Source organism: Tamandua tetradactyla, chromosome 19 (genome assembly GCF_023851605.1).
Source record: "Tamandua tetradactyla isolate mTamTet1 chromosome 19, mTamTet1.pri, whole genome shotgun sequence".
Classification (NCBI taxonomy): domain Eukaryota; kingdom Metazoa; phylum Chordata; class Mammalia; order Pilosa; family Myrmecophagidae; genus Tamandua; species Tamandua tetradactyla.
This window is the reverse complement of record NC_135345.1, coordinates 15,268,003-15,280,442: the sequence shown is the minus strand read 5'-3', so window position 1 is coordinate 15,280,442 and position 12,440 is coordinate 15,268,003. Positions and strand designations below refer to the sequence as shown.

The 12,440-nt window shown below is 40.0% G+C and overlaps 1 protein-coding gene across 1 annotated transcript in view; it reads left to right on the top strand.

Annotated features, from left to right (window-relative positions):
- The window catches only part of PROM1 (prominin 1), a 326,288-nt gene extending 320,101 nt beyond the window's left edge, over window positions 1-6,187 (top strand). Inside the window, exon 25 of the mRNA XM_077136455.1 lies at window positions 6,176-6,187. The gene's annotated coding sequence lies outside the window, so the exon portion shown is untranslated. The remainder of the gene's footprint in view (window positions 1-6,175) is intronic.
- The last annotated feature ends 6,253 nt before the right edge of the window (window positions 6,188-12,440 follow it).

Below are 12,440 nucleotides of genomic sequence, written 5' to 3'. Positions count from 1 at the left end.
ATGAAAGTAATTTTAAAAATTCCATTTACAGGCCAGTGCGACGGTGGCTCAGAGGCAGGTATCTCACCTGTCATTCTGGAGACCCGGGTTCAATTACCCATGCAAAAAATAAACAATAATAGTAATAATAATTGCATTTACAGTAGCAACTAAAAGAGTCAAATATCTAGAAATAAATTTAAACAAGGATGTAAAGGACCTGTACACAGAAAACATTGCTAAAATATAGAACATTGCTAAAAGAAACCAAAGAAGACTTAAATAAATGGAAGGGCATTCCATGTTCATGATTGGAAGCCTAAATGTCATTAAGAAATCAATTCTACCCATTAAGAAATCAATTCTATCATTTCAACAGAATCCAATAAAAAGGAACACCCTATTTTGCAGAAATAGAAAAGCCAAATATTACATTTGTTTAGAAGGGTAAAGAGACCTGAATAGCCAAAAATACCTTGGAAAGGAAGAATGAAGTTTGAAGACTCACATTTCCTGACTTTAAAGCATATTACAAAGCTACAGTGGTCAAAACAGCATGGTTCTGGCTTAAAGATAGTTATATTGATCAATGGAATCAAACTGAGAGTTCAGAAATAAAATCTCACATCTATGGACAATTGATATTCAACAAGACTACCAAGACCACCCAACTTGGAAAGAACAGTCTCTTCAAAATGGTGCTGGGAGAACTGGATATCCATATGGACAAGAACGAAAGAGGACCGCTATTTCACACCTTATACAAAAATTAACACAAAATAGATGACAGACCTAAGTATAACAACGAGAACTATAAAACCCCTGGGAGAAAATGTAGGAAAGCATCTTCAAGGTCTTGTGAAGGCAATGGTTTCTTAGACTTAACACCAAAGCACAACCAGTGAAAAAGAAACAGATAAATGCTCAAAATTAAAAATCATTATACTTCAAATGACTTTGACAAGAAACTGCAGCCTAGGCAATGGGAGAAAATATTTGGAAACCACATATCTGATAAAGGTTTAAAATCCAGAATCTATAAAGAAATCCTACAACTCAACAATAAAAAGACAAATAACCCAAGTAAAATTTGAGCAAAAGACTTAAATAGACATGTTCCCAAAGAGGAAATGCAAATGGCTAAAAAGCACATGAAAAGATGCTCAATATCAGTAACTATAAGGGAAATGCATATCAAAACCACAATGAGATATCATGTTGCATCCTCTAGGATGGCCACTACTAAAAAAACAGAAAACAACAAGTGTTGGAGAGGATGTAGAGAAATAATGAACTCTTATTCACTATTGGTGGGAATGTAGAATAGTGCAGCTGCTGTGGGAGACAGTTTGGCAGTTCCTCAGGAAGCTATGTATAAAATTTTCATATGATCCAGCAAACCTGTTGCTAGGTATATACCCAGGAGACCTGAAAGGGATGCAAACAGATATTTACACATCAATGTTCATTGCAGCATTATTCTCAATTGCCAAAAGATGGACACTACCTAAGTGTCCGTTGTCCAGCAAATGGATAAACAAAATGTGGTATAAACAAAGGATGGAATATTGTTGAGTTGTAAGAAAAAATGAAATCCTGATTCATGTGACATCATGAATGAAACTTGAGTACATTATGTTGAGTGAAATAAGCCAGACTCAAAAGGATATAGTATGATCTAATATGAGCTAATTATAATAAGCAAACTCATAGAATCAGAATCTAGAATATCAGTTATCAGGAGATAAAATAGGGGTAGAAAAAGGGAAACTGATGCTTAATTTATGCAGAATTTCTAATTAGATTGATTGCAAATGCTTCAAAATGAACAGAGGTGAAATGAGTACATTATTGTGAGTATAATTAATCAGTTGAACTATGTTGGTGAATGCAGTTGAAAGGACGGGGTGGTTTGGGTCTTGTAAGTTACTGGAAAGAAAGTTAGAAAACAAAGCATGGGACTTATAACACAGTGAATCCTGTTGTGGATGATGGACTGTGGTATATAGTACAAATATAAGAATATTCTTTTATGAATTATAACAAGGTGATGATACTTATTACAAGGTGTTAATAATAAGGTGGTATTCAGGAAAAATACACCTGATGTAAACCATAGACTATAGTTAGCAGTAATATTTTAATATTAACTCAGCAATTTTAACAAAGATACCACACTAATGCAAAGTGTTGATACTAGGGGGGTGTATGGGAGTGCTGTATTTTTTACATGATTTTTTTGTAAACCTACAACCTCTCTAATTAAAAAAATTAATTATACTTGATGGATTATCCACATTACATCACTGACCTGTTTGCATGCATTTTGTTGCCTACAACTAAATCCTATTCATCATCTGGGTGAGGGTGCCCCATACTGCATGTTCTCACTGCCATCCAAGACCCTTCTCCACTATTATTTACTTACAAAGACTTTTAAAAATTATTCATCCATTTTTCTTTTTCTACTTAAACTCAATTAGAAAGGAAGTCTCTCATTCATTACTGGCGATAAAGCATACAGTGTCATCCATGTAGAAGGGAATTTGGGAGCATATGCCAAGATTAAAGATGCATCTACCCTTTGATGCATCAATCACGCACCTAAGAATCCATCCTATAGACCACCTGCATAAGTAAGAAATGCCACACATAATTCACTGTCAAAGTGTCTGAAAGGTAAATGGTTGGGCATATGGACTATATGGAGAGAATAAACAATATGAATGTAAAGAGTAACTCTGCCAGTTTGAACCTGTGGTGGACCCCAGAAAAAGCCATGTCCTTTAATCCTCATTCAATATTGCTGTCTGGGAGCTTTTTAATTGTTGCCATTGAGAAGTGACACACTCAATTTTGTGTATTAACTTTTGATTAAATGGCTTCCATGGAATGTGATCCCACCCATTCCAGATGGGTCCTGATTAGTTTACTGGAATCCTTAAAAGAGGAAGCAGTTTGGAGAGAATCCCTTTGAAAGCCATGACAGAGCCATAAGAACTGTAGCGTCTACTAGCCAGCGACCTCTCGAGATAAAGAAGGAGAATCCCCCCGGGGAAACTTCACGAAACAAGAAGCCTGGAAAGAAAGCTAACAGATATTGCCATGTTGGCCATGTGTCTTTCCAGTTGAGAGAGAAACCCTAAATTTCATCAGCCTTTCTTGAGCAAAGGTAACCTATTGTTGATGCCTTGATTTGGACATTTTTATAGACTTTTTAAATTGGGATGTTTTCATGGCCTTAGAACTGTACTAGCAAGTAATAAATTCCCTCTTTAAAAATGTTCCATTTCTGGTATATTGCATTCTGGCAGCTGAAAAACTAGAACTGTAACTTATAGGGGGTGGGAGAGAGCATGGTAAGAGAGAGTGGAGTGGAAGTAAGGCTCATCCATACTCATCTTTCTGAATAGTTTTGATTTTGGGATCATGTAAATGCCTTGCCTATTCTGGGATGGGGAGTACCCATTACCCCAACAACAAACTAAATTTTTTTTTTTGCATGGGCAGGCACCAGGAATCAAGCCCAGTTCTCTGGCATGGCAGGCAAGAATTCTGCCACTGAGTCGCCATTGCACAGTCCCAAACTAAATTTTAAAATATGAAAAAAGAAGCACTACACCGTTTTCATAAGTGGAAATATCATATGCCATAAGCAGCAGATAACCATACAAATAATTATGCAACCACTGAAATGGCACACACACACCTTTGGAAAACACACCTTTAAATACTGAATAAAACGATGCCTTCCCCAGGAAGTGCATTTGACCCTCTTCCCAGGATGGGATGGTTAAATGCTGATTCAGTTCTTGTGTGTGCCACTCCACTCTGTCCCCTGGCATTACTTTCCCATGGGTGCTGCAACAAATTACTACAAACTTGGTAGTTTGAGACAATATGCATTTATTTATTCTCTTACAGGTCTAGTGTCCAGAAGTCTGAAATAAGTTTTTACTGGGGTGACATAAGGGCGTCAACAGGAAGGTCCCTCAGAAGCTCTAAGGAAGAATTGATCTCCTTGCCTTTTCCAGCTTCTAGAGCTACAGAACTTGACTTGTGACCCCTTTCTCCCTCTTCAATACCAGCAATGTAGCCTCTTGCTTCAGCAGTTACATTATCTTCTGTGTTAAATTTCCTTCTACTTCCCTCTTATAAGCACACTTGTAATGGCATTTAGGGCCCACCTAGGTGATCCAGGACAATTTCCCCACCTCAAGACCCTTAATTTAATCACATCTGCAATGTCTTTTTTTGCCATATAAGGCAATAGTCACAACTGACAGGGATTAGGACCTGGAGATCGCTGAGACCATTATTAGCCACACATCTGTCTTGCTTTGCAGTTAGGCACTCAAGCCTTGCACTGTGCTACCTGGTAGGAGATACCTGTTTCAGTTCTGCAGCACAATGTCCCCCTGCCTGCTGCAGTACTTAACTTTCATATACCACCTAATTCTCTAATCTTCCTGGCAGCTTTGGGGGAGGGAGGATAAATCTGGACTCTGTCATTGGGATGAGAAGCAACAGCTTCTGGGTACTGTGCAATCTTGACAGCCATTATCTTCCCAACAGACATCTCACTTTTCATTTTTCTATTTTTCTTTTCCTAGAACTTCTCTTGGATCTCCTAGCATCAGGAGAAGTGATAAAAAGGCAGAAAGTATAGCAGAATCTCTGTGTTGTTCCCAACCAAGAAGTCAGTTTAAATCCATCTGCTCCTTTCTGAACCTACAAGTGAGGTTACGCTTGCACTTTGTATATAGCCATGGACACCATCACTGTTACTTCCACACATTATCAAATTAAAAACGGCAGCAGGAAAGGGAAAAAAGGAGAGAGGCTACATTTCCTTTTTAGTGGTTCCCCTATGTGTCAGTTTGAATCTGTGGTGGACCCCAAAGAAGTCATGTCCTTAATTCTCATTCAATATTGCTGGACTGGGAGCTTTTTGAATGTTCCCATGGAGATGTGCCCCACTCAATTGTGGATGGTTACTTTTGATTAGATGGCTACCATCCCAGGTGTGCCTTAACTGGAATCCTTTAAAAGAGGAAACACTTTGGGAGAGAGTCCCTTTTAGAGCCGTGAGGCCAAGATACCACGCAGCCAGAGATCTTTGGAGATGAAGAAGGAAAATGCCTCTGGGAGAGCTTCATGAAATAAGAAGCCTGGAGATAAAGCTAGCAGATGTCACAAGGTTTGACATGTGTCTTTCCAATTGAGAGAGAAACCCTGAACTTCATTGGCCTTTCTTGAGTGAAGGTTACCTCCTATTAGTGTCTTAATTTGAACATTTCTATAGACTTGCTTTAATCTGGACAATTTCATGGACTTTGAACTGTAAACTTGCAACTTAATAAATTTTCCCCTTTTAAAAGCCATTCCATTTTTGATATATTGCATTCTGGCAGCTAGCAAACTAGAGCAGATTTTGGTATAAGGAGTGGGATTCTGCTGCAGTTTGCAAATACCAAACATGTTGGAATGGCTTTTTAAATGGATAAGGGGAAGGTTCTAGAAGAGTTGTGAGAAACTTGTTAGAGAAGGCCTAGAATGCTTTGAAGAGACTGTTGTTAGAAATGTGAACTCTAAAGATACCTCTGACAAGGCTAGAGGCTAGATAGAGATGAGGTATGTATTATTGCAAATGGAAGGAAGGTAACCCTTATTTTAAAATGGCAGATAATCTGGCAAAATTGACTAGTGGCTTTGGCTTGAAGGCAGATTTTAAAAGCCATAAGCTTGGATATTTACAGAAGAAATTTCCAAATTAAATATGAAAAGTGCAGCCTGGTTTCTCCTTGTCGCTTATAGCAAAATGTGACTGGAAAGAGATAAGCTGAGAACTGAACTCTTGGGTACAAAGAAACCAGAAATTGATGTTCTGGAAAATTCTGGGCTTCCAGGAAGGGAGACCCCAGAGAATGGTGCCCCACGTGAAGCTTTGGCCAAATGTGGACTCATCAGCCATTTCAGAGAAAGCCAGTATTGAAAATAGAGTTATCCAGGAAGGATTTGTAGAAACTCCTCTTCCTGATTGGCACAATCCTTGCTTACTACTTAGAAAGCCAACGAGAGTGTTGTGGAAACTGTATAAATGGATCCTCTGCCAGTCTGGACTGGGAGGCTCAGATAAAGGACAACGTGAAGGTAAAATAACTTCAGAGGCAGAACAATGGAAGCTAATGTCTAACGTCAAGACACCTTGGGCTAGGAGAGTGGACCCACCAAGTACTTGGAGAGGGCAAGTTTGCTCCAAAGGCAGAGGATGGGCCTTCCACCTCATTGTAGTGGAAGAGTCATGCCACCTCAGATCTTGGAGAGGGTGGAACACATTCCTTGAAGATTGGGGGGAGCTTGGCTGCCACCACATGTAGGGGTTGAGCATGTGCCTCAAAGATGGCAGACAGCCGGGGTGCAGCCACAATGTTTGAAGAAGATGGAGCCAAGAAAAAGGTGGTCTCCCCAGCATCCCCAAGGGTTGCATTCAGAGAGAGGCAGGCCACTGCATAGGCCCTTGGAAATGGTGGGGATGCCGCTTTCTAAAGCCCCAAAGATAAATGACTCTCAGACATTGAAATCTAATAGACTTTACCCTGCAGGTTTTAGAAACTGCTTGGTTTGGGTGACCCCTGTGTTTCTTTCAATTCCTCCCTATGGAAATGGGTATATGCATCCTATGACTAGTTATCTTTTGAATGTTGGCAGCAAAAAACTTGTTCTGAGTTTTACAGGGTCCAGAGGCAGAGGAGAATTTTGCCTTAGGACAGACCATGCCTGTAGCTGACTTTGATGAAATTTTGTACTGTTTCTGACTTCACATTGCATTTGTATTATTACTGAAATGGCTTAAGGCTTTCTGAGATTGTTATGGAACGAATGTATTTTGCATTTGGAAAGAATATGTCTTTGGGGGGGTCCAAAGGGTGGAATGTGCTGGTTTGAATTTGTGGGGGACCCCAAAAAAGCTGGCTGGGAGCTTTTTGATTGTTCCCATGGAGTGTGACTCACCCAACTGTGAGTGGTAACATTTTTTTTTTTGCCTGTGCAGACATGGGAATCAAACCTGGGGTCTCCAGTATGGCAGGTGAGAACCCTGCCTGCTGAGCTACCGTGGCCTGCCCAATAACTTTTGATTAGATGCTTTCCATGGAGTTGGGACTCCACCTATTCCAGGTGGGCCTTGACTGGAATCCTTAAAAGAGGAAACATTTTGGAGACAGTCCCTTTTAGAGCTATGAGGCCAAGAGCCCATGCAGCCATAGACCTTTGGAGATGAAAAAGGAAAACACCCTTGGGGGAGCTTTATGAAACAAGAAGCCTGGAGAGAAAGCTAGCAGATGTTGCCAGGTTTGCTGTGTGCCTTTCCAGTTGAGAGAGAAACCCTAAATTTCATCGTCCTTTCTTGAGTGTAGGTAACCTCTTGTTAGTGCCTAAATTTTGATATTTCTATAGACTTGCTTTAATCTGGATAATTTCATGGTCTTAGAACTTAGAACTGTAAACTTGCAACTTAATAAATTCCCCCTTTTAAAAGCTGTTCCGTTTCTGGTATATCGCATTCCAGCAGCTAGCAATCTAGAACACCCAATAAATAAGAAAATAGGTTGAAGGGAAAAGGGATGCTTTGATTTTCTACTAATTTGCATTCCGATGATGCTATCAACTCTTGGTCCTTGTCATTGTTGTTTGAGAGACTGTTACACAAGACAAAGAACAAAGATTCATGAGTCATACATCTGAGTATAAACCATGGGTCTGCCACTTATAGCTGTGTGCCTTGAACAAATTATGTCTTTCTCTGCTGTGCCTCAGTTTCTTTATCTGTAAAATAAGGAAATTATTAAAATCACCTTGCATTATTATGCATTCCCATTATTTCTGGGATGAAGTAAGATGCTATACAGAAAGAGCTTTCAACACTGCCTGAGCCATCATAAGCTGAAATGGGACTATGGTAAAGTGAAAAGTGCAAGAGCATTGGAGACAAACAGATCAGAGTTCAAATCTGTACCCAGAACTTACAACTTAGAGTATGACTGGCAGTACAGGTAGATGATTTCATTTACTGAGCATTTACTTTGAGCCCTGCTTTGTTCTAGGAGTATGAGTAAAATACTGAACTAAACATACAAGAATCCTTGCTCTTAGAACTTGTATTCCAGTGGTGGGGTGAGGGTAGGAAACAGGGAGGCTGGCCATAAATAATCTACATGCAAAACAAATAAATTATATTGTGCAATGAGTAAATTAAAAAGAAATAAAACATTGAACAGAGTAAGGGAGATAAGGACTGCTGGATTGAATTGTATTTCTAATAGGCTTATCAGAGTAGACCTCATTAAGATGGTGACATTTGAATAAAGACTTCAAGAAAAGTAGGAACTTAGCCAGGGAAGCACATTTCAGGCAGAGGAAAGAGCTGGTGCCAAGGCCCTAAGGCAGGTGGGGGCCTGGTGTGTTTGGGGACTAGCAAGGAGCTCAGCAAAGCTGCAGCAGTGACTGAGGCGCAGAGGCAGCTGGAAATGAGACCAAGAGGTTCATCAGGGCTTGAGGACCTCTGCAAGGACTTTGGCATTTACTTGCGTAAGATGAGGAACCACTGGTGGGGGTGGGGGGTGGGGGGTTTGAGCAAAGGAATGTCCTGCTTTGATTTATGTTTTAAGAGAACAACTTTGGCTTCTGTTTGGAGAATACACTACAGGGGGCAAAAGAAGAAGCAGGAGACCAAGTAGGAGACTGTTTTCGTAATCCAGATAAGAAACAAGAGTGGCTTGGGGGTGGGCCATGGTGGCTCAACAGGCAAGAATGCTTGCCTGCCATGCCAGAGGACCTGGGTTTGATTCCCGGTGCCTGCCCATGTTAAAAAAAAAAAAAAAAAGAGTGGCTTGGATCAGGCAGATAACAGGAAAAATGCCAACACATGTTCAAATTCTAGATATATTTTTGAATGTGCAGCTTATAACTCACTGATATGGGGTGTGGCATAGAAGAGAGGCAACTCCATGGATTTTGGTTGCCAACTGAAAGGATGAAGTTGCCAGTAACTGAGATAGGTGGAACCTGCATATTGAGCAGGGATTTTGTGGGGGATTGGGGATGGGGTGGGTAGGGAGTAGTGGATATTCTGCTTGGGACTGTTAAGTTTGACATTACTCTTAAATGTTTAAATGAAAATTTTAAGAGATGCTGAATATTTAAGTCTGGAGTTCAGGAGAGAAGTCTGGAGAGGAGATATAATTGTGGGAATCATCAGCATATGGATGGTATTTAAACACATGAGATTAGAGGAAAACAAGAGGGTAAGTGTAGACAGAGAGGAGAAGGCCACAGACTGGAAACTACCCCTTTCTCCCAAAATTAAGAGATCAGGGCAAAAAACAGGGAACAGCAAAGGAGACAGAGAAGAAGTAGGCAATAAGATAGGACAAAAGCCAAGGGAGTGTGGTATTCTAGAAAACAAGTGAAGAAAGGGCATTACAGAAGATGCACTGATCATCTGTGTCAAATGCTATGGAAGGTAAAGGTTGACCATTTGACTTAGCAACTTGGAAGTCATTATGACCTTGGCAATAGTTCTTTTGGTGCAGCAGTGGGCTAAAAGGCGGGTGGGATGGGTTTAAGAGAGAATGGGAAGAGAAGGATAATATTCAGGAAAATTAGTCAACTTTTCTGTGGGGTTTTGTTGCAAAAGAAGGCCAAGGAATGAGATCACAAATGCAGGATTCTAGAAAAAGTATTTTTCTGTCTATAGGTCTATTTCTTGTTAAATAGGAGAATCAACAACATATTTGTTTGCCTCTGAGAATAATCCAGAAAAAAAAAATTGGTGTTACAGGAAACACTGAAATTTCTAGAAAAAATATTTTTGAATAGGTAAGATGAATATGATCTAGTCCACAAAGTGATTGACTTTAGATATCATCCATGTTGAGAAAGCAGAGTGTATGAGAACAGACACTGATAGATGGGAAAGTCTCCCTTGATCTGTTTCCTTTTCCATGAACGGGCCTCATAATGACCATGTCTCATAGTTTTTGTGGGGACCAAATGAGTGAAAATAGGTGAATAACTTGTTCCAAGTGGTACTCAAAAAAAAAAAAAAATGAGACTTTTTGTCTCATTGCCTCTAAGTCACAATTTCTAGCTCTGGAGAATCACTCCATTGAGATGTTGTGGATCTTTTAAATAAATTGCAGAAGCTAGTGATATTGGGTTTACCATAAATAATTCATCAGATTTCTAAAACATTTCACTTTTAATATAATGTCTCAGGATAGTGCATAAAATGTCTCCTATTAAAATAGTAAATATAAAACAAAAAACAAAATCTAGTGGAGTAGTATATTTTATACCTTTAGCATCCTCTCTGTAAGGGCTACTTCCAAACCTAAAGATGTATTGAAATACATAGCCTAGATGACAAAAAAAGGTATAGCATCTGCTTCACGTTTTGGGTCAGAATCTGCTATAACAACATCCTTCCCTACTGGAGTTCATGTTTACAATGGATGTGAGAGAGACAAAAGTTTGAAGTCAGCCAAGTTGCATTGATTAAATCTGCTGAAATTGAGGTTAAGGGGAATTCCTTCTAGATTGAAGTTTACTCTTCCCATGGCCATTAGAAAGATTTGCTTACTCCCTGGGCCTCTATTTCCTAATATGTTAAACAAAAGGCTTGGACCCAATGACATCACTTCAGCTTTCAAGGTCTATGATTCTGAGAGTTTAGATTCCTTTATGCTTTATGGGCAGTAGAAGGAGACTGAATGGGGGCCATCTCTAACCCATTGTGGAATTTTGGCAGACTGGTCCACCTCTCTGAGCCTCAGTTTCCTCATCTTTCATCTATATCATGATAACCATATACAATCATGTGAGAAAACCACTTTATTAACACTACTGCCATGGTCAGGTTCATATGTCAATTTGGGCAGGTGGTGGTGCCCACCTGGTTGGACAAGCACTGGCCTGTCTGTTGCTATGAGGACATTTCATGGGCTTAAATCATGACCACTGTTGGCTACATCCACAGCTGATTGTATCAGCTAAGGAGAGTGTCTTCTGCAATGAGTGACACTTCATCTAATCACCGGAAGGCTTTTAAGGAGGATTCAGAAAAGACAGTCAGTCTTCCTGCTTCAATCAGATAACCTCTCCTGAGAGTTCACTGAGGACCTTCATTGGAATGGCACTGCCACTCCCTGCAGTAAGCTGGCAAAAGAGATAGTCAAAATATCACCATTGGATTCTGCTAATCGTTCACATATATGAAGCCAGGCTCTGGGTGATAATGTTTTTGACACCTTTACATAGCTTTTATTTTAATTAAAGAGGTATACCGATGTTGGCTGGTTGTTGTTAGATATGCTGTATACACTGATGAGAGAAAGGGATGAGCTGAAGGCTTCAAATGAGAAGGTTATGTGTGATATGACAGATGTAAAAGTTTCTATGAATACCCTAAAGGAAAATCTTAATTCTTGTAACTGCAGACTTGAGATCTCTGAAAATCAGACTCAAGTCTCATTGTTTGATGGCAACTTTACCATGTAAACTGAAATCCCAACCTTACATGGTGTCTGCCGTTAAAGTGAGGGAATTGATTGGAAAGGAGTGGGACTCTGAAAAAAATGGGATGGTGATATATGGATTGATAATGATGGCTGTAGAGATGTTGAAACTCTAGATCATGAGGTGTCTTTTTTAGATAACCCTATAATAGTCTGCCCTGAATACATAGCCACCCCACCTCCAGCTTGTCTGAGAAGTTGGCCACCCAACCTCCACCTGAAGAGATTATCCCTTCAGTGCCTGTGAAGCATGTAATTTCCCCCCATAGGGAAACAGCCCTAGCTCCTCTGCCTGGAGGGATTAGTCCTGTTTCACCAGATGAAACTGCAAAGGAATGCCCTGAAGTAATTGGCTTGGAAGGTACTTCTAATTCTTTTCATTTTATAACCCACCCCCACCACCCCTCTTTTCTTCCAGACCTATAAATAGACTAAAATCCCAACAGACCCCAAAAGGTGAGGTACAAAGTTCACCCATGAGGAGGTACACTATACTTCAAAAGAATTGCATGAGTTTTCCAGACTATAGAAAGAAATCAGGGGAATATGTGGGTCAATGGATTTTAAGGGTGTGGGCTAATAATGGTGGGAGGAATATAAAGCTGGATCAGGCTGAATTTGTTGATATGGGCCCACTAAGCAGACATTCTGCATTCAGTGTTATAGCTCGAGGAGTTAGAAAAGGCATTAACAGTTTGTTTATATGGTTGGCTGAAACATGGATCAAAAGGTGGCCAACATTACCTGAAGTTGAAATGTCAGAACTGCCCTGGTATAATGTAGATGAGGGGATCCAGAGGCTTAGAGAGATTGGAATGTTAGAGTGGATTTATCATGCAAAGCCTGCTCTTACACCTCAGGAATGTCCGGAGGATGCACCTTTTA